General features: G+C 39.4%; 1 protein-coding gene across 5 annotated transcripts in view; it reads right to left on the bottom strand.

The window, feature by feature from the left end:
- The window catches only part of ATRN (attractin), a 156,688-nt gene that overhangs the window by 120,866 nt on the left and 13,153 nt on the right, over nt 1-22,669 (bottom strand). The window lies entirely within an intron of this gene.

Raw genomic sequence — 22,669 nt, forward strand, 5'->3', positions numbered from 1 at the left:
AATGTCAGCCTTTCTGAAACAGATGTTCTCCTCTGGATCTGCCTCCCCTACTTTCTGAGTTAACTACTGACATCCCAGTTACTCCTCCTCACCCACTGATACCAGCATCTAGTTCACTGTCTTCCATTCAACTACATCAACATCCAAGATGTTCCAATCAGAACCCAAGCTCTCCATTTCTTAACTTCACCATTAACGGTCTTTTCCTCCACCCCACATTAGTCATCCACTCCTCTGGGCCCTGCCATTATCTGGAACAGCAAAAGCACCAAAATCTTCACTTTAGGCATCCTACGTTATGACCACTATCTCTTTTGTCTCAAGTTCATTTAGCCTAGCTCCCCTTTTCCAGGAAGTCATCAGCCCTAAGGGGACCTCCAATCCACTGATCACTTCTTCACGTTCATCACCCACCACCCACACATTTGACTTTCCCACTTACCTAGTTAAGATTCCACGGTCCATCACAATTATCATCACCTGCAAATCCCTTGGCTTCTTTCCCCTTCTTTCCCTCTGCTGTACTTACCTGGAGATTGATATCTCCATGCCTTACTCCCAATATCCATTTTACCCCCAAGATGTTAGTCTGAGCCAATCATGGTTTTCTGTGCCCCCTGCCAATAACTGATTAGAAACGTGTATCAGTTAAGATTAGGTCCTAATGCCCTGTACCTCTGAAACAAGATAGTAGGAAGGGAAAAATGAAGGGGGGGGGGGATCGGAGGAGGAGACGAACCATGAGAGACTATGGACTCTGAGAAACAAACTGAGGGTTTTAGAGGGGAGGGGGGTGAGGGAATGGGTTAGCCCGGTGATGGGTATTAAGGAGGGCACGTACTGAATGGAGCACTGGGTGTTATACGCAAACAATGAATCATGGAACACTACATCAAAAGCTAATGATGTAATGTATGGTGACTAACATAACATAATAAAATTAAATTAAAAAAATAAAAAAATAAAAAGATTAGGTCCTAATGCAACTGACAGAAAAATGTAAATAGTAATGGCTTAAACAAGATATAAAGTCCAAAGGAAAGAAATACAGAGCACATAAGGGATTTCTATAATCATTAGGGACCTAATGCTCTTCTGTCTTGCTCTGTCATCCTCAACATGTGGCTTCCACCCATAATCCAAGATGGCTGCTCAAACTCCAACTTTTACTCCCACATTCTACCCAGCAGGAAGGAGGAAAAGAAAACAAGGTGCACATCCCCTCCCTCTAAGTCAAACAGGACAATTCAACTTCTATCCCGTCAGCCAAAAGTTACTGACATATTTAAATGTAAAGGGAGGCTGAGAAATATAGCCATTATTCCAGATGACCATGTACTCAATGAAAAATCAGGATTCCCTTTACTAGCAAAATGGAGAAAGGCAAAGAAGGGTCATTACTAGTCTCTGTCACGGCATGTAATCTAATACTTAGATGTGAGGGCAAGTCTTGATGGAGGGCTTCCAGGAACTATTTTTTCATTCTTAAGAAAGACAGTGAGATGTATCACATAATCTCCCCTTTGAGGAAGGACTTACTGCCTCGTCAACAGGCAGCCTCCAAGTGTCAGTTCCTTGAGGAGCTGCCCTGCCCCAGGTCACACCCTGCTCAGGGCAGCTCACACCACAGAGGGCAGAAAGGCTGGAACATTTCAATCCAACATGAAACAATTCTGACAGACAATCCTTTGCTCTAAGCTCCCCTTTGTCAGGCCTGCACTGAAGCTCAACTTCTTCGTTTGCCCAATTCTGCTTCCTGCTATTTTCTCTCACAGATGTTATAACCAATTTGTGCCCCAAACTCCATCTCAGCAATGCAGCCATCACGCTACGAGGTTGAACACAAAGCCAACACCAAGAATGACAAACCAAAGGAATGCAAAGGTCTATGAAGAGCAGTACCAACCAACCAACCACAGAGGCCACTCCAGGTTTATGGGCTAAATTTCCCACTGGTTACTGGTTCATTGTGTATATGTGTGTGTGGACACACTTTAGGCCCTTCTAGCTCAGAAAGTTTTCTGGCTTTCTACTATGCTTGTTTTGCTCCTAAGAGTTTCTATTGATTTCACATACATAGACATACTCAGGTCTTTGCAAAGCAGCATCACTTTTAGAAAAGATACAGGTTGTTTTAATTTTAAATATTCACTTAGTATCTTTAAATCTAGCATTGATATAATTTTACAAATAATGAATAGTTATGATCACTGATAGCCTTTTGTCAACTAAAGGACAATTCTCCTTTTGTAACTTCTCTCCCCAAGTACTCCCACCCACCCCACACTAAGATAAACATTTAACCACCTAGTAAGCATTCTTAACTATTTTTCTTCATACTCATGAGCCCATGACATATGCACAGTTCTCTTCAATTAATTTTTGGCTACACAAATTATTATACAAATTTTTCTGCATCTTCCTTTTCTCCTACAACAAAACTTTTTGAGACTCTCTTCAACTAAACAGGTATTAGTCTAATTCACTTTTTCCACGAAGCATAATCTTCTAACCTATTGAGGTAGCATTTTTTTCTGCCTTTCTCCTACTAACATTCATTTTGTTTTCAGTCAGCTGGCATTATGCACATGGCTGCAATAAATATCCCTATACATATGGCCTTACTTGTGCTTTAATTTCTAAGAATAGAATCTTAGGAGGAGGATTACTGGGCCAAAGGAAGATGAATTTTAATTGTTAACCAAGCTGCCAAATTATTTCCAAAACGGCTGTAACGATTCACATTTGCACCAGCAGTACATGAGAGCATGCTATTCTCCATGTCCCCCCCCCCCCCCCCCCGTATTAGGTATTCTTGTTTCTTTTAAATTGTTAACTTGAAATTTTCTGTGTTCTCGTGAGTGGCCAACATGTGTTTATTGAAAGGGGAAGGCCAGGAATATCAGCTACATTTTCAGGTCAAGCGTTATATTATCACTGATGATCCAGGTACGGACAACAGTACTGCCTTGTGCTTACTTCCCCAGCAGTCACGCAAAGGCATCTGATTGAAACAGAAAGACTCTTCAACAATACGAAACCAGAAATACTGAGAATTAATAACTCCTTGCTTCTACCAAGCTTCCAGTTCAAGAATACACTTAGGGTGATTCTGCAATAGAAACAAATACAGGGAAAACGGGAACCCTCCATAGGAGGTGGGTTTCAAAGGAGTCACCTTATAATTATTTCTTTCTAATTATTAGTATTATTACCAAGCAATGTGGCCTATAAAAAAAAAAAAAAACACCTCAACTTTTCTCACCTGTTTATAGATTTTCTTTGTGGTCAAGTGTGTTGGACATCGATAAACTTTGACCAAAGTTCCTTGGACATTGGGGAAAAAAAAAATCTATCGTAGGAATGTAAACTACCACTGATGTGTAATTCAGTTTATTGAATGCACTAGTCAACTCCTTTATATTCTCACCTGTTACCTACTAGATCTATTTCTGAGAAAGGTGTATTGAAATCCCATACCATGACACATTTGCCATGTTATTTTTGCTTTATGTATTTATTTAGCCATATAAGCCTATAACTATTAAATCTTCATAAACTGTCCTTTTATCATAATAACCATTTATATAGTTTGATGTTCATGTTTCACCTTGTCTATTATTATAATTACTGATTTTGTTGTTTTCTTGGGCCATAGATCCTTATCCAACTCTTCATTTTTCATATTTCCTTATCAAATTTTCAAAAGTTTCTTTCTTCAAACAGGACATGGTTAGGTTTTGTTTCTCAACCTAGTCTGACAGTTTTACTGGCACAATGTAATTTTTCACATTTACTGTGACTGCTATACTGATTTGATTCCTTCCAACCAAAGTTTTAAATCAATCTTAGTGAGGAGTAATTTATATACAATAAATGGCACCTTAAATGTACAATTTCTTAAGTTGTGACAAACGTATATACGTGTGGAACCCTCCCAAACAGCACATAAAACAGGTCTGTTACCCCCAAAAGTTCCTTCACCCCACCCTGCAGTTAATCTCTCCCAACACTGATCCTATTTCTATCACTATAGACCAGTTTTATACAACATGATTTAATAAAACCATACAGAGACCCTCTTGTGCCTTGCTTCTTTTGATCAGCCTGATGTTTCTCAGTATTCTATCAGTAGTTGGTTCGCTTCCTATTGCTGAGTAGCATTCTAATGCATGAATATACTGCAACTTGTTTATTCATTCTCCTGTTGATGGACACTTGGATTATGTAGTTATAGGCTCTTATGAATAAGGCTGCTAAGAACACTTGTGTACAAGCCTTTGTGTGGACATGTGTGGACATTCCTCTTGGATAAATACATAAAAGTGAAATCACTGGATAAAATTATAGATATATATCAAATTTAAAGAAACTGCCATAATTGTTTCCTAAGTGGTTATGCCATCTTACACTTCCATCATCAAGGAATCTTCACTGTTCCCAGGTCTCCCAGTACACCCTTTGCCTCAAGCACAGGTAAGATTCTGCCCACCCATTTAGCAATATATTGACCTTATGGAGGTCAGGAAAATCTACTATACATCACACTATCCAGGATCTGAAGCTTCATGGTCTTTGTCCCTTGCTACATTGGCCTGGCTATATACCAGTTCTCTGTCTGGGAGGATCACAACAGATCCTAGACCTTATAGTTTCCTATAGGTCCCCCCAGCAAGCTGGCTCAAGAAAAGCAGAGCGCTTGCAGTTGGAGAGCCAGGGAAGCAAGCTTCATTTAGACTGCCATGTTCCTTTTTTTTTTTTTTTTTTTTTTAAGATTTTATTTATTTGACAGAAGGAGACACAGTGAGAGAGGGAACACAAGCAGGGAGAGTGGGAGAGGGAGAAGCAGGCTTCCCACCGAGCAGGGAGCCTGATGTGGGGCTCAATCCCAGGACCCTGGGATCATGACCTGAGCCGAAGGCAGACGCTTAACGATTGAGCCACCCAGGTGCCCCTAGACTGCCATGTTCCTATCAGGCTGCCATGTTCCTCATATCCCTCTTGGTTCCTCTTCATGGCTAAAATCCATTTATGTTTGGATTTTCTGTTGCTTTCAAGTAAAACCATCCCAATTACTAATTTTACCAGTTCTACGATGAACACTTTTCCCCTAATAGCTCAGAAATCAGGATGTACTATAAACTCAATGGCATGTCACAGTTTTTTGTTTTTTTTTAAAGATTTTATTTCTTTATTTGACAGAGAGAGACACAGCTAGAGAGGGAACACAAGCAGGGGGAGTGGGAGAGGGAGAAGCAGGCTTCCCGCTGAGCAGGGAGCCCGATGCGGGGCTTGATCCCAGGACCCTGGGATCATGACCTGAGCCGAAGGCAGACGCTTAACGACTGAGCCACCCAGGCACCCCGGCATGTCACAGTTTAAAGGAAGTGTTTTTTCTTTCTTAGTCATACACCAGATAAGGAGGCATTTTACATTCAATGGCATCTTAGCAAGCTGAAGTTACACATATGGCAAACTCTAAACCTGGTTGAACCCAACTCTGCTTACTCTGCATGTGCAACCAAGTAGCTGGATAAAACTAGAGACACAACATTGTACTGACTGGTCTCATTACACATTTATAAACACACATCTCAAATAAGTTCTCAGTACTGCAGGACAACAATCTTTCCATTTTCCTGGCCAGTTCACTTTTATACCTTATTATCTTTCAACCTCCCTAACCCTCTTCCCTCTTTTCAATTTCAACTGATGATCAGTGGATTGCTTTACTCATTTCATGTGTATTTCCCCCCAGTGGAACATAAACTTCATAACAGTAAAGACTTTTGTCTCTTCTGTTCACTATTTCCAGTGCCTAGAAGCGTGCCTGGCATCTTAATGACACTAAGTGAATAGCAGTGGAAGAAATAAATTAGAAGAACTATATTTTCTCTTCCCATTACTAAATGCATGTACTTTCCCCTAGTTACAATGGATAAACTATCTAAATTCATCTAGGGTTAAATCCTCTACCTGGGCCCAGAATTCTCAAATTCTACTCAATCAAGGGCACCAGCAGAACAAACCTAATTCCAACCCCAACCCCACACTTCTCTCTACTGGATCAGCATGAGATGAGCTATCAGATTCCCTTCTTTAAAAATAAACTTTCTTCATCTTATATTCCTATCACGCTACTGCCACTTCTGTGCTTTTACAGCAAAAGTCTTGAGAATTATCTACTCTCACCGACAACTCTCTCACCTACTAATTTCTCAACCCATTCCAGCTAGGCTCTAACCCTAACTTCCCCAGCCCCGCAAAATCCTTTAGTTAAGGTATATGAGCATTTGAAATAGTTGATGCCTCCCTTTTTCTTTTTTTTTTTTTTAAGATTTCATTTATTTTTGCCAGAGAGCGAACAAGCACAAGCAGGGGGAGCAGAAGGCAGAGGGAGAAGTGGCTCCCAGGCTGAGCAGGGAGCCCGATGCGGGGCTCGATCCCAGGACCCTGGAACCATGACCCGAGCCGAAGGCAGACGCTTAACTGACTGAGCCACCCAGGCGTCACATGCCTCCCTCTTTCTTAAAACACTTTCTTCAGTTGGTTTCCAAAATCCCCCACTCTCAATTCACAGCTTCTTCTCAGTCCCCTATGGTAAATCCACCTGCTTGTCCCAGTCAGTCTCTAGTTGTAGGAATGCCCCAAGGCTCCACCTCAATCTGCTTCTCTGCACGAAGTCATACTGATCTTATACTGTCGCAAAACTTTAAATACCACCTTATATATATTTTTAACAATGAAATTTTCATCTCTATGATGGTAACACCATTCTCCTGGTTATCCCAGGCAAAAACTGAATAATACAATCATATCCTCTGTCAAAAAAACAAAAACAAAAAAACCTTTCATTTTTTTTTCCTTTCCAATATTTATGACTTTATTATTTTTCTGGCCTTATTACAATTAGTTAAGATCTCCGTTATCATATGGAAAAGAATTGGTGATTGGTAAGAATTGGTAATGTCTTGTTCTCAATCTCAGGGGAAAACTTTCAGTATTTCACTGGACGGTGTGGTATTTACCCTAAGTTCTTTGCAAAACCCTTACTTAATACCAGATTAAGGAAGTACCTTTCTATTCCTAGTTTACTAAAGATTTTTAACATTAGTGAGTGCTGAATTCTAGTTTTTTTAAAAAACTGTGTATCTAATGACCATTTGCCTTTTCTCCCTTATTCTATTAATGCTGTGAATGATATTGATTTTCAAATATTAAACTGACACTGAATTTCTCAAATAAACCCAAGTTGGTCATGATTCCATTTATATTTTGCTGGATACAGTTTGCAAATATTTAAAATTTTTTTTAGCTTCGTAAGTTAGACTGGCCTGCTTTTTGTCAGGTTTTTTTCTTTTTAAAGATTTTATTTATTTATTTGACAGAGAGAGAGAGTACAAGCAGGGGGAGCGGCAGGGAGGGGGAGAAGCAGGCTCCCACTGAGCAGAAAGCCTGACTCAGGGCTCAATCCCAGGACCCCGGGATCATGACCTGAGTGGAAGGCAGACACCCAACTGACTGAGCCACCCAGGTGCCCCATTTGTCAGGTTTTGATAACAAAATTACGCTCGTTGTATAAAAACAGGAAAGGAATTTCACCTATTTTCCTATCTGTAGGAGAGTCTGTGTAAGATTGATGATATTTCTTGTAAAAGTTTGGAAGAATTCACTGGTAAAGCCATCTTGGTCTGGAGGTTTCTTTTGAGCAACTTGGTTTTACTAGGGTTTGCCATTTCATCTAAATTTTTCAAATTTATTGGAATAAACTTATTACTAATATGCTATGATTTTTCCAATCCATGTAGGATCTATAGTGATGTCCTCTTTATCATTATTGATCAGTAATTTGTTTTCTTTTTCTCTTTATCAATCTCTCCAGCAGCTTATCAATTTTGTCTTTTCTTTTATATATATATATTTTTTATTTAAGTAATCTCTGCACCCAACATGTGGCTCGAACTTACAACCCTGAGATCAAGAGTCACACACCCCACCAACTGAGCCAGCTAGGCTCCCCTCAATTTTATTTTTCCTACTCTAATGACTTTGAGTATATTTTGTAGTTTTTCTATTTTCTTGAGTTGAAAACAGATCACTGACTTCCAACCTTTCTTCTTTTTTAGCGTATACATTTAAAACCCTTTCATTCTCAGCATTGCATTAGTTGTACCCACAGTTCTGACATATAATACTTTCGTTATCATTCAGTTCAAAATTTCCAAATTCCCAGGGTGATTTCCTTTTTGATTCATGAATATTTTGAAGAGCACAGTAACTATATGGTGCCAATTAGGACAAGTGTTTTTAAAATCTTTGTTCTATTAATTACAGAGAGGGGTGTTAAAATATTTTCTAACATCAATGGATGTTTAAAAAGCAGGAGGAAAACCTAATGAGGAGCAGGATATATGCATGGTTTTAAAGTGTTTCCCCACATATTGCTTATTGGTAGCAAGGAGGGAATAAAATAATAATTAGATATTGAAAAAAAAAGAGAACAAACAGGAGAACGAAATTAATATAAAAAATAAGGGAAATATAGGTGTCATACACCTCCAGGTATGAGATCCTGAGAAGGGCCATCCCTTCACCTATGCAGTATTCTGACCAAGGATGCATAACTTGAATCTAACCATGAGGAAATATGAAACAAAAGCAAAATAAAGAACTGGATTTAAATGGGGGGGGGATATGTATTCATGAAAGAGTGTCAATATCATTTTTTAAAAAAGAAGGCAGTAGAAATGGTCTACATTAGGAGTCAGCAAACTACAGTCCTTAGGCTAAATCCTGCCTGCTGATTGTTCATGTAAATAAATTTTATTGGAATACAGCCATGCCCTTTTGCTTACTTATTGTCAATGTAACTTCATGTTACAAGAGCAGAAGTGAGTAACTGTACAGAGACAAAGCAGGAAATATTCACTATCTGGTTTTTACAGAAAAGATTTGCTGACCCATGTTCTAGATTAAAGTAGGCTATAGAGACAACAATTAGATGCAGTATCCAACCCTAGACTGGATCTGGTACTGGAAGGGGGGTAAGCAAATAATATAAAGGACATTATTAGGTCAACTGAAAAAATGTAGTACAAACAATAGATTAGATAAAGGTATTGTATCAATGTTAAATATACTGAAGGTGAAAACTGTACCTTAAGACTTAAGTCCCTTAAAATGATCACTACCCTTAGAAAATACACACTAAAGTATTTTATTTAAAGGGTCAAGAGCCATGAGATACATATATCTTATTATCAAACGGTTTCAAGGAAAAACATTGTGTTTATGTGTGAGAACACAAGCAAGTTCACAAATGACAGACTATTTTTCAGCCCTTGTCTCTCTGTGCTTCTGTCTAGGAATGTTTTCCCAACATACCTTACAGTTCATTGATTCTCTCTTCATCTGCATCTAAGATTCCTAAAATCAGTTACTGTATCTTCAGTTTCTGTTAATTCTTTTTTGTATTTTCTAACTCTTAAAAAAAAAAAAAGGTCTAGTCATTTAAATTCTTAAAGTGATCATTTATTTCAAAGTCTGTTTCTAATCATTTTTTTTTTTTTTTTAAGATTTTATCTATTTGACAGAGGGAGAGAGACAGCGAGAGAGGAAACACAAGCAGGGGGAGTGGGAGAGGGAGAAGCAGGCTTCCCGCTGAGCAGGGAACCCAATGTGGGGCTCCATCCCAGGACCCTGGGATCACGACCTGAGCCGAAGGCAGACGCTTAACGACTGACTCTTCTGTGTCTCCACGAATGTCCTTTTTCTATTCCAAGATCCAATCCAGAATCCAACACTAAAGTTAGTTGTCATGTCTTCTTGCCTCCCTGAACCTCTTTTCAACAATTTAAATTTTAGTTGAGATAATAGATTCACATCTATTATAATAATGCAGTTATAAGAAATAATACAGAGTGATTCCTTATATACTTTGACCAAGTTCCCTAAATGGTAACATTTTTTAAAACTACAGTAAAATATCACAACTAGAATACTGACGTTGATAAATCAATCTTATTCAGCTGTCCACAGTTTTACTTTTATACTCATGTGTGTGTGTGTTTTTAAGTTCTACACAATTTTGTCACCTGTGTAGGTTCATGCATCCACCACCAGTCAAGATACTAAACGGATCCAGGGGCGCCTGGGTGGCTCAGTCAGTTAAGCGGCTGCCTTCGGCTCAGGTCATGATTCCAGGTTTCTGGGACTGAGCCCCACGTCGGGCACCCTGCTGAGTGGGGAGCCTGCTTCTCCCTCTCCCTCTACCTGCCGCTCCCCCTGCTTGTACTCTCTCTCTGTCTAATAAAAGATAAAAAAATCTTAAAAAAAAAAAAAGATACTAAATGGATCCAGCACAATGGATCCTCATACTGCCCCTTTGTAACCACACACACCCTCCACATTCTTAACCCCTGGCAACATTTAATGTCGGATCTAGAGTTCAGAATCATGACTTTAAAGATACTAGCTGGGCTTGAAAAAAGCATGGAAGTTATTAGAGAAACCCTTTCTGGAGAAATAAAAGAACTAAAATCTAACCAAGTTGAAATCAAAAAGGCTATTAATGAGGTGCAATCAAAAATGGGGGCACTAACTGCTAGGATAAATGAGGCAGAAGAGAGAATCAGTGATATAGAAGACCAAATGATGGAAAATAAAGAAGCTGAGAAAAAGAGAGATAAACAACTACTGGATCACGAGGGCAGAATTCGAGAGATAAGCAATACCATAAGAGGAAACATTAGAATAATTGGGATCCCAGAAGAAGAAAGAGAGAGAGGGGCAACAGGTATATTGGAGCAAATTATAGCAGAGAACTTCCCTAATTTGGGGAGGGAAACAGACATCAAAATCCAGGAGGCACAGAGAACCCCTCTCAAAATCAATAAAAATAGGTCAACACCCCAACATCTAATAGTAAAACTTACAAGTCTCAGAGACAAAGAGAAAATCCTGAAAGCAGCTCGGGAGAAGAGATATGTAACCTACAATGGTAGAAACATTAGAACGGCAACAGACCTATCCACAGAGACCTGGCAGGCCAGAAAGGACTGGCATGATATACTCAGAGCACTAAATGAGAAAAATATGCAGCCAAGAATACTATATCCAGCTAGGCTGTCATTGAAAATAGAAGGAGAGATAAAAAACTTCCAGGACAAACAAAAACTAAAGGAATTTGCAAACACGAAACCAGCCCTACAAGAAATATTGAAAGGGGTCCTCTAAGCAAAGAGAGAGCCTAAAAGCAACATAGACCAGAAAGGAACACAGACAATATACAGTAACACTCACCTTACAGGCAATACAATGGCACTAAATTCCTATCTTTCAATAGTTACCCTGAATGTAAATGGGATAAATGCCCCAATCAAAAGACACAGGCTATCAGATTGGATTAAAAAACAAGATCCATCGATAGGCTGTCTGCAAGAGACTCATTTTAGACCCAAAGACACCCCCAGATTGAAAGTGAGGGGGTGGAAAACCATTTACCATGCTAATGGACACCAAAAGAAAGCTGGGGTGGCAATCCTTATATCAGACAAATTAGATTTTAAACCAAAGACTGTAATAAGACATGAGGAAGGACACTATATCCTACTTAAAGGGTCTATCCAACAAGAAGATCTAACAATTGTAAATATCTATGCCCCTAACATGGAAGCAGCCAATTATATAAGGAATTAATAACAAAAGCAAAGAAACACATCGACAACAATACAATAATAGTGGGGGACTTTAATACCCCCCTCACTGAAATGGACAGATCATCTAAGCAAAAGATCAACAAGGAAATAAAGACTTTAAATGACTCACTGGACCAAATGGACTTCACAGACATATTCAGAACATTCCACCCCAAAGCAACGGAATACATATTCTTCTCTAGTGCCCATGGAACATTCTCCAGAATAGATCACATCCTAGGTCACAAATCAGGTCTCAACCGGTACCAAAAGATTGAGATCATTCCCCGCCTATTTTCAGACCACAATGCTTTGAAACTAGAACTCAATCACAAGAGGAAAGTCGGAAAGAACTCAAATACATGGAGGCTAAAGAGCATCCTACTAAAGAATGAATGGGTCAACCAGGAAATTAAAGAAGAATTAAAAAAATTCATGGAAACCAATGAAAATGAAAACACAACTGTTCAAAATCTTTGGAATCCAGCAAAGGCAGTCCTAAGAGGAAAGTATATAGCAATACAAGCCTTTCTCAAGAAACAAGAAAGGTCTCAAGTACACAACCTAACCCTACACCTAAAGGAGCTGGAGAAAGAACAGCAAATAAAGCCTAAACCCAGCAGGAGAAGAGAAATAATAAAGATCAGAGCAGAAATCAATGAAATAGAAACCAAAAGAACAGTAGAACAGATCAACGAAACTAGGAGCTGGTTCTTTGAAAGAATTAACAAGACTGATAAACCCCTGACCAGACTTATCAAAAAGAAAAGAGAAAGGACCCAAATCAACAAAATCATGAATGAAAGAGGAGCGATCACAACCAACACCAAAGAAATACAAACAATTATAAGAACATATTATGAGCAACTCTATGCCAGCAAATTAGATAACCTGGAAGAAATGGATGTATCAACTACCAAAACTGAACCAGAAAGAAATAGAAAACCTGAACAGACCCATAACCACTAAGGAAATTGAAGCAGTCATCAAAAATCTCCCAAAACACAAAAGCCCAGGGCCAGATGGCTTCCCAGGGGAATTCTACCAAACATTTCAAGAAGAATTAATACCTATTCTTCTGAAACTGTTCCAAAACATAGAAATGGAAGGAAAACTTCCAAACTCGTTTTATGAGGCCACCATTACCTTGATCCCCAAACCAGACAAAGACCCCATCAAAAAGGAGAATTACAGACCAATATCCTTGATGAACATGGATGCAAAAATTCTCACCAAAATACTAGCCAATAGGATCCAACAGTACATTAAAAGGATTATTCACCACGACCAAGTGGGATTTATCCCTGGGCTGCAAAGTTGGTTCAACATCCGCAAATCAATCAACGTGATACAATACATTAACAAAAGAAAGAACAAGAATCATATGATCCTCTCAATAGGTACAGAAAAAGCATTTGACAAAGTACAGCATCCTTTCTTGATCAAAACTCTTCAGAGTATAGGGATAGAGGGTACATACCTCAATATCATAAAAGCCATCTATGAAAAACCTACAGCGAATATCATTCTCAATGGGGAAAAACTGAGAGCTTTCCCCCTAAGGTCAGGAACACGGCAGGGATGTCCACTATCACCACTGCTACTCAACATAGTATTAGAAGTCCTAGCCACAGCAATCAGACAACAAAAAGAAATCAAAGGCATCCAAATCGGCAAAGAAGAAGTCAAACTCTCACTCTTTGCAGATGATATGATACTTTATGTGGAAAACCCAAAAGACTCCACCCCAAAACTGCTAGAACTCATACAGGAATTCAGTAAAGTGGCAGGATATAAAATCAATGCACAGAAATCAGTGGCATTCCTATACACCAACAACAAGACAGAAGAAAGAGAAATTAAGGAGTTGATCCCATTTACAATTGCACCCAAAACCATAAGATACCTAGGAATAAATCTAACCAAAGAGGCAAAGGATCTGTACTCAGAAAACTATAAAATACTCATGAAAAAAAATGAGGAAGACACAAAGAAATGGAAAAACGTTCCATGCTCATGGAATGGAAGAACAAATATTGTGAAGATGTCAATTCTACCTAGAGCAATCTACACATTCAATGCAATCCCCATCAAAATACCATCCACTTTTTTCAAAGAAATGGAACAAATAATCCTAAAATTTGTATGGAACCAGAAAAGACCCCGAATACCCAGAGGAATGTTGAAAAAGAAAAGCAAAACTGGCTGCATCACAATTCCGGACTTCCAGTTCTATTACAAAGCTGTCATCATCAAGACAGTATGGCACTGGCCCAAAAACAGACACATAGATCAATGGAACAGAATAGAGAGCCCAGAAATGGACCCTCAACTCTATGGTCAACTAATCTTTGACAAAGCAGGAAAGAATGTCCAATGGAAAAAAGTCTCTCAACAAATGGTGTTGGGAAAATTGGACAGCCACATGCAGAAGAATGAAACTGGACCATTTCCTTACACCACACACAAAAATAGACTCCAAATGGTTGAAAGACCTAAATGTGAGACAGGAGTCCATCAAAATCCTAAAGGAGAACACAGGTAGCAACCTCTTCAACCTCAGCCACAGCAACTTCTTCCTAGAAACATCGCCAAAGGCAAGGGAAGCAAGGGCAAAAATGAACTACTGGGACTTCATCAAGATAAAAACCTTTTGCACAGCAAAGGAAACAGTCAACAAATCCAAAAGACAACCGACAGAATGGGAGAAGATATTTGCAAATGACATATCAGATAAAGGGCTAGTATCCAAAATCTATAAAGAACTTATCAAACTCAACACCCAAAGAACAAAGAATCCAATCAAGAAATGGGCAGAAGACATGAACAGACATTTTTCCAAAGAAGACATCCAAATGGCCAACAGACACATGAGAAAGTGCTCAACATCGCTCGGCATCAGGGAAATCCAAATCAAAACCTCAATGAGATACCACCTCACACCAGTCAGAATGGCTAAAATTAACAAGTCAGGAAACGACAGATGTTGGCGAGGATGCAGAGAAACGGGAACCCTCCTACACTGTTGGTGGGAATGCAAGCTGGTGCAACCACTCTGGAAAACAGCATGGAGGTTCCTCAAAAAGTTGAAAATAGAGCTACCCTACGATCCAGCAATTGCACTACTGGGTATTTGCCCCAAAGATACAAATGTAGGGATCCGAAGGGGTACGTGCACCCCGGTGTTTATAGCAATGTCCACAACAGCCAAACTGTGGAAAGAGCCAAGATGTCCATCGACAGATGAATGGATAAAGAAGATGTGGTATATATATACAATGGAATATTATGTAGCCATCAAAGGGAATGAGATCTTGCCATTTGCAACGACGTGGATGGAACTGGAGGGTGTTATGCTGAGCGAAATAAGTCAATCAGAAAAAGACATGTATCATATGACCTCACTGATATGAGGAATTCTTAATCTCAGGAAACAAACTGAGGGTTGCTGGATGGGAGGGGGGTGGGATGGATGGGGTGGCTGGGTGATAGACATTGGGGAGGGTATGAGCGCTGTGAATTGTGTAAGACTGTTGAATCACAGATCTGTACCTCTGAAACAAATAATACATTATATGTTAAAACAAAAAAGGAAGAAGATAGCAGGAGGGGAAGAATGAAGGGCGGGAAATCGGAGGGGGAGACGAACCATGAGAGACGATGGACTCTGAAAAACTGAGGGTTCTAGAGGGGAGGGGGGTGGGAGGATGGGTTAGCCTGGTTATGGGTATTAAAGAGGGCACGTTCTGCATGGAGCACTGGGTGTTATGCACAAACAATGAATCATGGAACACTACATCAAAAACTGATGATGTAATGTATGGTGATTAACATAACAATAAAAAAGTCAAAAAATATATATATATTTAGGTTCACTTATTTCATTTTGCATTTGATTTTTTTTGAATTGCTTTTTTCCTCTCATTTTAATTTATTCTTGTTTTATAATATGGTAAGGGATTTACATGATTCTAAAGCCTAATCCACAAAATGAAGTATATTCTAAGTCTAGATTCCATACCTATTTCTTCTACCCAATTCCCTCCCTCTCCTTAGAGTAACCATTTTTATTAGTTTCTGGTTTACCATTCCTTTGGTGGATCTATGTGTATATACACAACAATATATATTTACATATTTATAGGCCCCTTTCTTTGAAAACTGGTAGCATACAATACCACTGTTCTGCTCTTTGCTTTTTTCATTAAACAATATATTCTCAAGATGACCACATAGCATATATAGAGACACTCCTTGTTCCTTTTTATAGCTACTCCCTTTATAGTACTCCATTGTGTGGATATGCTGTATTTTACCTAAACAGTCCTCAAATGATCTGAGCCCTGACTAAACTGCTATTCAATTTTGCTTCATAATTTAAATTCACATAAAAATTCAAATGGTCTTACTGCGATGACCAGATCAACTAATTTGCTGCTATTCTAGCCCTTGCTGTCACAGCTTTAAGCAAAGAAGCTAACTACACAAGAAAGAAGCAAAACACATTAACAAAGCCCCTACTCAAACCCCTGATACAGGGGCGCCTGGGTGGCTCAGTCGTTAAGCGTCTGCCTCCGGCTCGGGTCGTGATCCCGGGGTCCTGGGATTGAGCCCCGCATCGGGCTCCCTGCTCGGCGGGAGGCCTGCTTCTTTTTTTTTTTTTTTTTAAGATTTTATTTATTTATTTATTTGACAGAGAGAGACACAGTGAGAGAGGGAACACAAGCGGGGGGAGTGGGAGAAGGAGAAGCAGGCTTCCCGCTGAGCAGGGAGCCCGATGCGGGGCTCGATCCCAGGACGCTGGGATCATGACCTGAGCCGAAGGCAGACGCTTAACGACTGAGCCACCCAGGCGCCCCATGGGGGAGGCCTGTTTCTCCCTCTCCCACTCCCCCTGCTTGTGTTCCCTCTCTCGCTGTCTCTCTCTGTCAAATAAATAAATAAAATCTTTAAAAAAACAAAAACAAAAACAAAAACCCTGATACAGAGTTCTGAACTAGAATATACATCAAAATAACCCACAGAGCTTTAAAAAACACAAATGATGGGGCCCCAACACAAACTCCTGTCAGCTGGGATCTAGCATTGCACTAGTGTCTTTAAAAGCTCCACAAATGATTTTTAAAATTTTATTTATTTATTTGAGAGAAAGAGAGTGAGAGAGAGCATGCACGTGCACAAGTTGGGGGGGAGGGGCAGAAAGAGAGGGAGAAGCAGACTCTCTGCTGAGCAGGGAGCCAGATATGGGGCTAGATCCCAGGATCACAACCTGAGCCGAAGGCAGACACTTAGCCGACTGAGACACCCAGGCACCCCAACAATTCTAATACATATGACAAATTAAGAACAAACCTTCCATATATGATCTTGGAATTTCTAGATGTTAAAGTAGCTGAATTTTTAGTACTGAAATACTGAAAATATTTCCACATTCCAAAGTTTTATCTTTAGTCAAAAATATTTTATCTAATTCCTTAAAATCAAAATACAATGAGGGGCACCTGGCCGGCTCAGTCGGTGGAGCATGTGACTCTTGATCTTGGGGTCATGAGTTTGAGCCCCACACTGGGTGTACTTAAATAAATATTTTTTAAAAATACAATGAAAAGGGGCTCCTGGGTGGCTCAGTTGGTTAAGCGACTGCCTTCAGCTCAGGTCATGATCTCAGGGTCCTGGGATAGAGCCCCACATCCGGCTCCCTGCTCGGCAGGAAGCCTGCTTCTCCCTCTCCCACTCCCTCTGCTTGTGTTCCCTCTCTCGCTGTCTCTCTCCCTCTCTGTCAAATAAATAAATAAAATCTTAAAAAAAAAAAAATGAAAAAAGTTCATCATTGAAAATTTATTCATACTAATGACCCTAACATGTAATGAATTAAGCATCTGCCCTAATTAAAAGCAATAAATCTATGACTATAATAAATCATATAACACTACAAATGAGTGCTATATGCTTAAATGTTTAGGATATCTTGCCATACTCATCCATTATGATAATTAAAACTACCACAAAATAATATGGCTCCCTTATATTTTAAAAAAATAATAAATCATCTACCTTGAAAGACTCAATGAACAGACAGTTCTCCAAAGAAGACATACAAATGGCCAATAGACACATGAAAAAATGCTCCACATCACCTGGCATCAGGGAAATACAAATCAAAACCACAATGAAATACCATCGCATACCAGTCAGAATGGCTAAAATTAACAAAACAGGAAACAACTAACATTGGCGAGGATGCAGAGAAAGGGGAACCCTCTTACACTGTTGGTGGGAATGCAAGCTGCTACAGCCACTCTGGAAAAACAGTATGGAGGTTCCTCAAGAAGTTAAAAATAGAGCTACCCTACAACCCAGCAATTGTACTACTAGGTATTTACCCCAAAGATACAAATGTAGTGATCCGAAGGGGCACCTGCACCCCAATGTTCATAGCAGCAATGTTCACAACAGCCAAATTGTGGAAAGAGCCGAGATGGCTATCAACAGATGAATGGATAAAGAAGACGTGGTATATATATATATATACATACACACACACAATGGAATATTACTCAGCCATCAGAAAGGATGAAAACTTACCATTTACATCGACGTGGATAGAACTGGAGAGTATTACGCTGAGCGAAATAAGTCAATCAGAGATTTATCATATGGTTTCACTCATTTGTGGACTATAATGAACAGCGCAGAGGATCATCGAGGAAGGGAGGGAAAACTGAATGGGAAGTCATTAGAGAGGAAGAAAAACCATGAGAGACTCTTAACTATGGGAAACAAACTGAGGGTTGCTGGAGGGGAGGTGGGCGGGGAGATGGGGTAATTGGGTGATGGGCATTAAGGAGGGCATGTGATGTGATGAGCACATCTGGTGTTATACGCAACTGATGAATTACTGAACGCTATATCTGAAGCTAATGATGTACCATATGTTGGCTAACTGAATTTAAATAAAAAATTAAGTAAGTAAGTTACTTAAAAAAAAAAAGAAAGACTCAATAAAATCAAGGGACAATTCCTTCGCTCAAATCCTGGGCTCTGTCCTAGGAGTTGTCCTGGATCCAGTTCTCCATGATCCCCCTTACTAGTAATCACATCTGCATTCATGGCTTTGCCTACCATCTATATGCTGGTAACTACTCAAGCTACATTTCCAACACAAAGCTAGACCCATGTTTCAGACAAATATTTCCTGTCAAAAAATTAAATCAAATTAAAGTAAAAGAAACTTCTTTCTTTTTCCCCAACATTTTGTCATCATGCACCCTATCTTTCAAAACTTATCAACTGTTCCTTTACCTCACCCCATTCATTCAGCCTACAAAACAACTGCCATTTTGTCCATTCCCACTGCCACTGCCAATGCCCTTGTCCAAATTCTCCTCATCCAAGCTTGGTCTCCTGCAACAGCCCAGCCTAGCTCCCTGATCTGATCAGTTCTCTACAGAACAATCTGTCATCTTCCTCAAAGGCCAATGTGATCATGTCAAACCTGTATGGAAACCTCTGCCCACCTTAGCACTATATACAAGGTCCATGACAATCCAACCCCACCTTACCTCTCCTGCTCCATCTCTAGCCACTGCTCCCCCGACTGAGCAGCCCAAACTGCCATAATACTAATTGTCACGCTCCTCCCTTAACTCACCTGTCCTTAAGTCCCCATGCCTTAGCACATCCTATCTCTGTATCTTCCCTCCCTCTTGCTTCCCCACCTAGTAAACTCCTAATCACCCTTTCAGATCTCAGTTCAAATGTCCCTTGGAACTCTGGAAACTGTGCCCAATGTTTTTGATGCTGAGTGATGCCTTCTCTGTCTTCAGACTTATCATGTGGTCTGTAACTGACACAGAGAAACATCTCTGCCCACTAGGCAACCATGATTTTCTCAAGGACATATCTCATTCACTTCTTTTTCTCCAGTGCCTAAAATATCACAGATGTTCATGTAACATTTGCTGCCTAATGGGTAACAATATCAATTCCAGCAAAGTTCATAACAACAAAAATTCTCAAGCTCTTACTACCAGCAGCTTGCTACAAAGAAAGTCCAGGATAAACTCTTATATATATCCATGACATTCTAGAGAAAAGAGCATTTCAGAAGCTAAAAGACTAGAGGCAGAACCTTTGTTCAAAGACATCTAAACACTGACTTGGCTCGATTCCCTCAGATAAGGAGGTGCCTTGTGGATGCCTAGTTTGGCTCAAGAACGAGGAAAGTCCAATAGTTTATGTAAAGCATTTCCTTAAACATCCATATGAAGATTATTTGTATTATGTTTTGAATACAAATAGAAATGAAGGGGTGCCTGGCTGGCACAGTTGGTTAAGCGTCCGACTCTTGGTTTCAGCCCAGGTCTTGGTCTCAGGGTCGTGAGATCGAGCCCCGCGTTGGGCTCTGCACTCAGTGCAGAATCTGCTTAAGACTCTCTCTCCCTCTCTATCTGCCCCTCCCCGCCCCCATGCTCCCTCACTCTCTTTCAAATAAGTAAATAAATCTTTAAAAAACAGAAATAAAAACCCAGAGCATAACAGAGTAGTGCAATAGCAAAAACTGAGAGTTCCAGAATCAACAAAACTCAACCCTGCAAAGAAACCAGGAGCCAAAAATATGGCTCTGACACAAGCTATATTTGGCTCTGCTTTGTGTGGCCCCTTGTTTCTTACAGGTTTCTAGATACATTCTTAGCTAATAATTTGAAATATTAAGTTAATCTTGTGGGAGGAATATCTCTTCCCATTCAACTATAGTCCACCTGAAATGATAAAACAGCCCCATTCTCCTAGGCTCAAAATGTTGGTGTGACATCTGTTAGCTTCTTCCTCTATTTTATCCCCTTCATCAAATGTATGACCAATTCATGGTACAATTGCCATCAAAGGCTTCCTTAGATTCATCCCTTCATCTCCATTCCCACTGCTATGCTCTACTCCGGCTATCTTCACAGCTTCAGAGACCTGACCACAAAGTCTACTAAGCACCCCACAGCCAGAACAACATTCCTAGAGCACCGATGTCACCATGTTACTACCCTGCACAGACAAGGTTTCTCAGGTTTACATTTACCAAAGGGGGAAAAAAAGAATAAGATTTATACCGAATTTTGTCTCACTCCAGCAGTAAGTTATATCATCCATAGATTTTTTTTAAAGTACTATCCATCTCAATAAGACATGCTTTTCCAATAAAAATCTACCTATTATGTTCAAATGCTATTTCTAAAATGTCCATTACATTTATATGGTTTGTTCAATGGTGCACTAAAAATAATCATAATGATGAGTTAATTCAGAAAAAACTCTTCACATAAGGCCTCATGGTAACATGAAACTGAAAAAAATTTCATTTACATACTAATCCTCATTTTGAAGAGATATAACATACTCAACTATCTTCAATACAGAAATATATTAGAATAAAATCCTAAGGCCGAAATACACATACACAAATTAGTGCGTGAAAACTGGTAAAATCTGAATAAGGCTGATAAAATTGTATCAATGCCAATTTTCTGGTTGTGCTCTTATACTACTGTTATGCAAGTTGCTATCATTAAGAGAAACAGGTGAAAGGATAGGATATCTCTGTACTATTTCTTATAACCTTATGTGAATCTGCATTATCTCAAAATAAAACATTTAAAAAATTATATAGGAGGATTTTGAAATATATTACAAAGTAATCAAAACAGGCTGGTACTGACAAAAGAATAGACAAACAGGTCAATGGAATATAATTGAGAGTCTAGAAATAAACCCACACATCTAGGGTCAATTGACAAGGGTACCAGGACCAGTCAACAGAGAAAAAATAGTCTCTTCAATAAATGTCACTGGAACAACTGGATATCCACATGCAAAAGAATATAAAGTACCTACCTCACAGCATGTACAAAAATTAATTCAAAATGTATCAAAGACCAAAATGTAAGAGCTAAACCCATAAAACTTTTTTTCTTAAGATTTTATTTATTTTGTGACAGAGAGACAGCAAGAGAGGGAACACAAGCAGGGGCAGTGGGAGAGGGAGAAGCAGGCTTCCTGCCGAACAGGGAGCCCAATGTGGGGCTCGATCCCAGGACCCTGGGATCATGACCTGAGCCAAAGGCAGACGCCTAATGACTGAGCCATCCAGGCGCCCCTAAACCCATAAAACTCTTAAAAATAAAACACAGACGTAAATCTTCAAGATCTTGGATTAGTAAATGGTTTCTCAGATAAGACACTTAAAGCACAAGCAACCAAAGAAAAAACAGTTAAGTTAGACTTCACCAAAATTAAAAACTTTTGCTGTATCAAAAGACACTATCAAGGTTGTCTTCTTTTGTGAAAAACAACCAAAAAATTAGAAGACATTATTTGCAAATCACATGTCTGATAATATCCAGAATATATAAAGAACACTTGCAGCTCAACAATAAAAACCTATATAAAAACCCAATATAACCTAATTTAAAAATGGGCAAAGGATCTGAGTAGACATTTCTCCAAAGATGTATAAATGGCCAATAAACACATGAAAATATACTCAAAATCAATAGACATTAAGGAAATGCAAATGAAAGCCATAATGGATACCAGCTACACTTACTAGGATGGCATCAAACCACAGAAAATAAGTACTGGTGAGAATGTAGAGAAAATGGAATCCTCATAAACTGCTGGTAAGAATGTAACTGGTGTGGTCTCTGTGAAAAAAGTTTGGCATTTCTTCAAAAAGTAAAACACTGAAGGGCACCTGGGTGGCTCAGTCAGCTAAGCGTCGGACTCTTAATTTCGGCTCAGGTTATTAAAAAAAAAAAGCCCCACATGGGTCCTGTGCTGGGTCTGGAGTCTATTTGGGATTCTCTCTCTGCCCCTTCCCGCCCCTCCCTCTCTCAAAAAAAAAAAAAAAAAAGTAAAACACTGAGTTACCACATGACCCAGCAATTCCACTCCTAGGTATACACCCAAGAGACATACCCAGA

The sequence above is a fragment of the Halichoerus grypus genome, chromosome 10 (genome assembly GCF_964656455.1).
Source record: "Halichoerus grypus chromosome 10, mHalGry1.hap1.1, whole genome shotgun sequence".
NCBI classification, from domain to species: Eukaryota; Metazoa; Chordata; class Mammalia; order Carnivora; family Phocidae; genus Halichoerus; species Halichoerus grypus.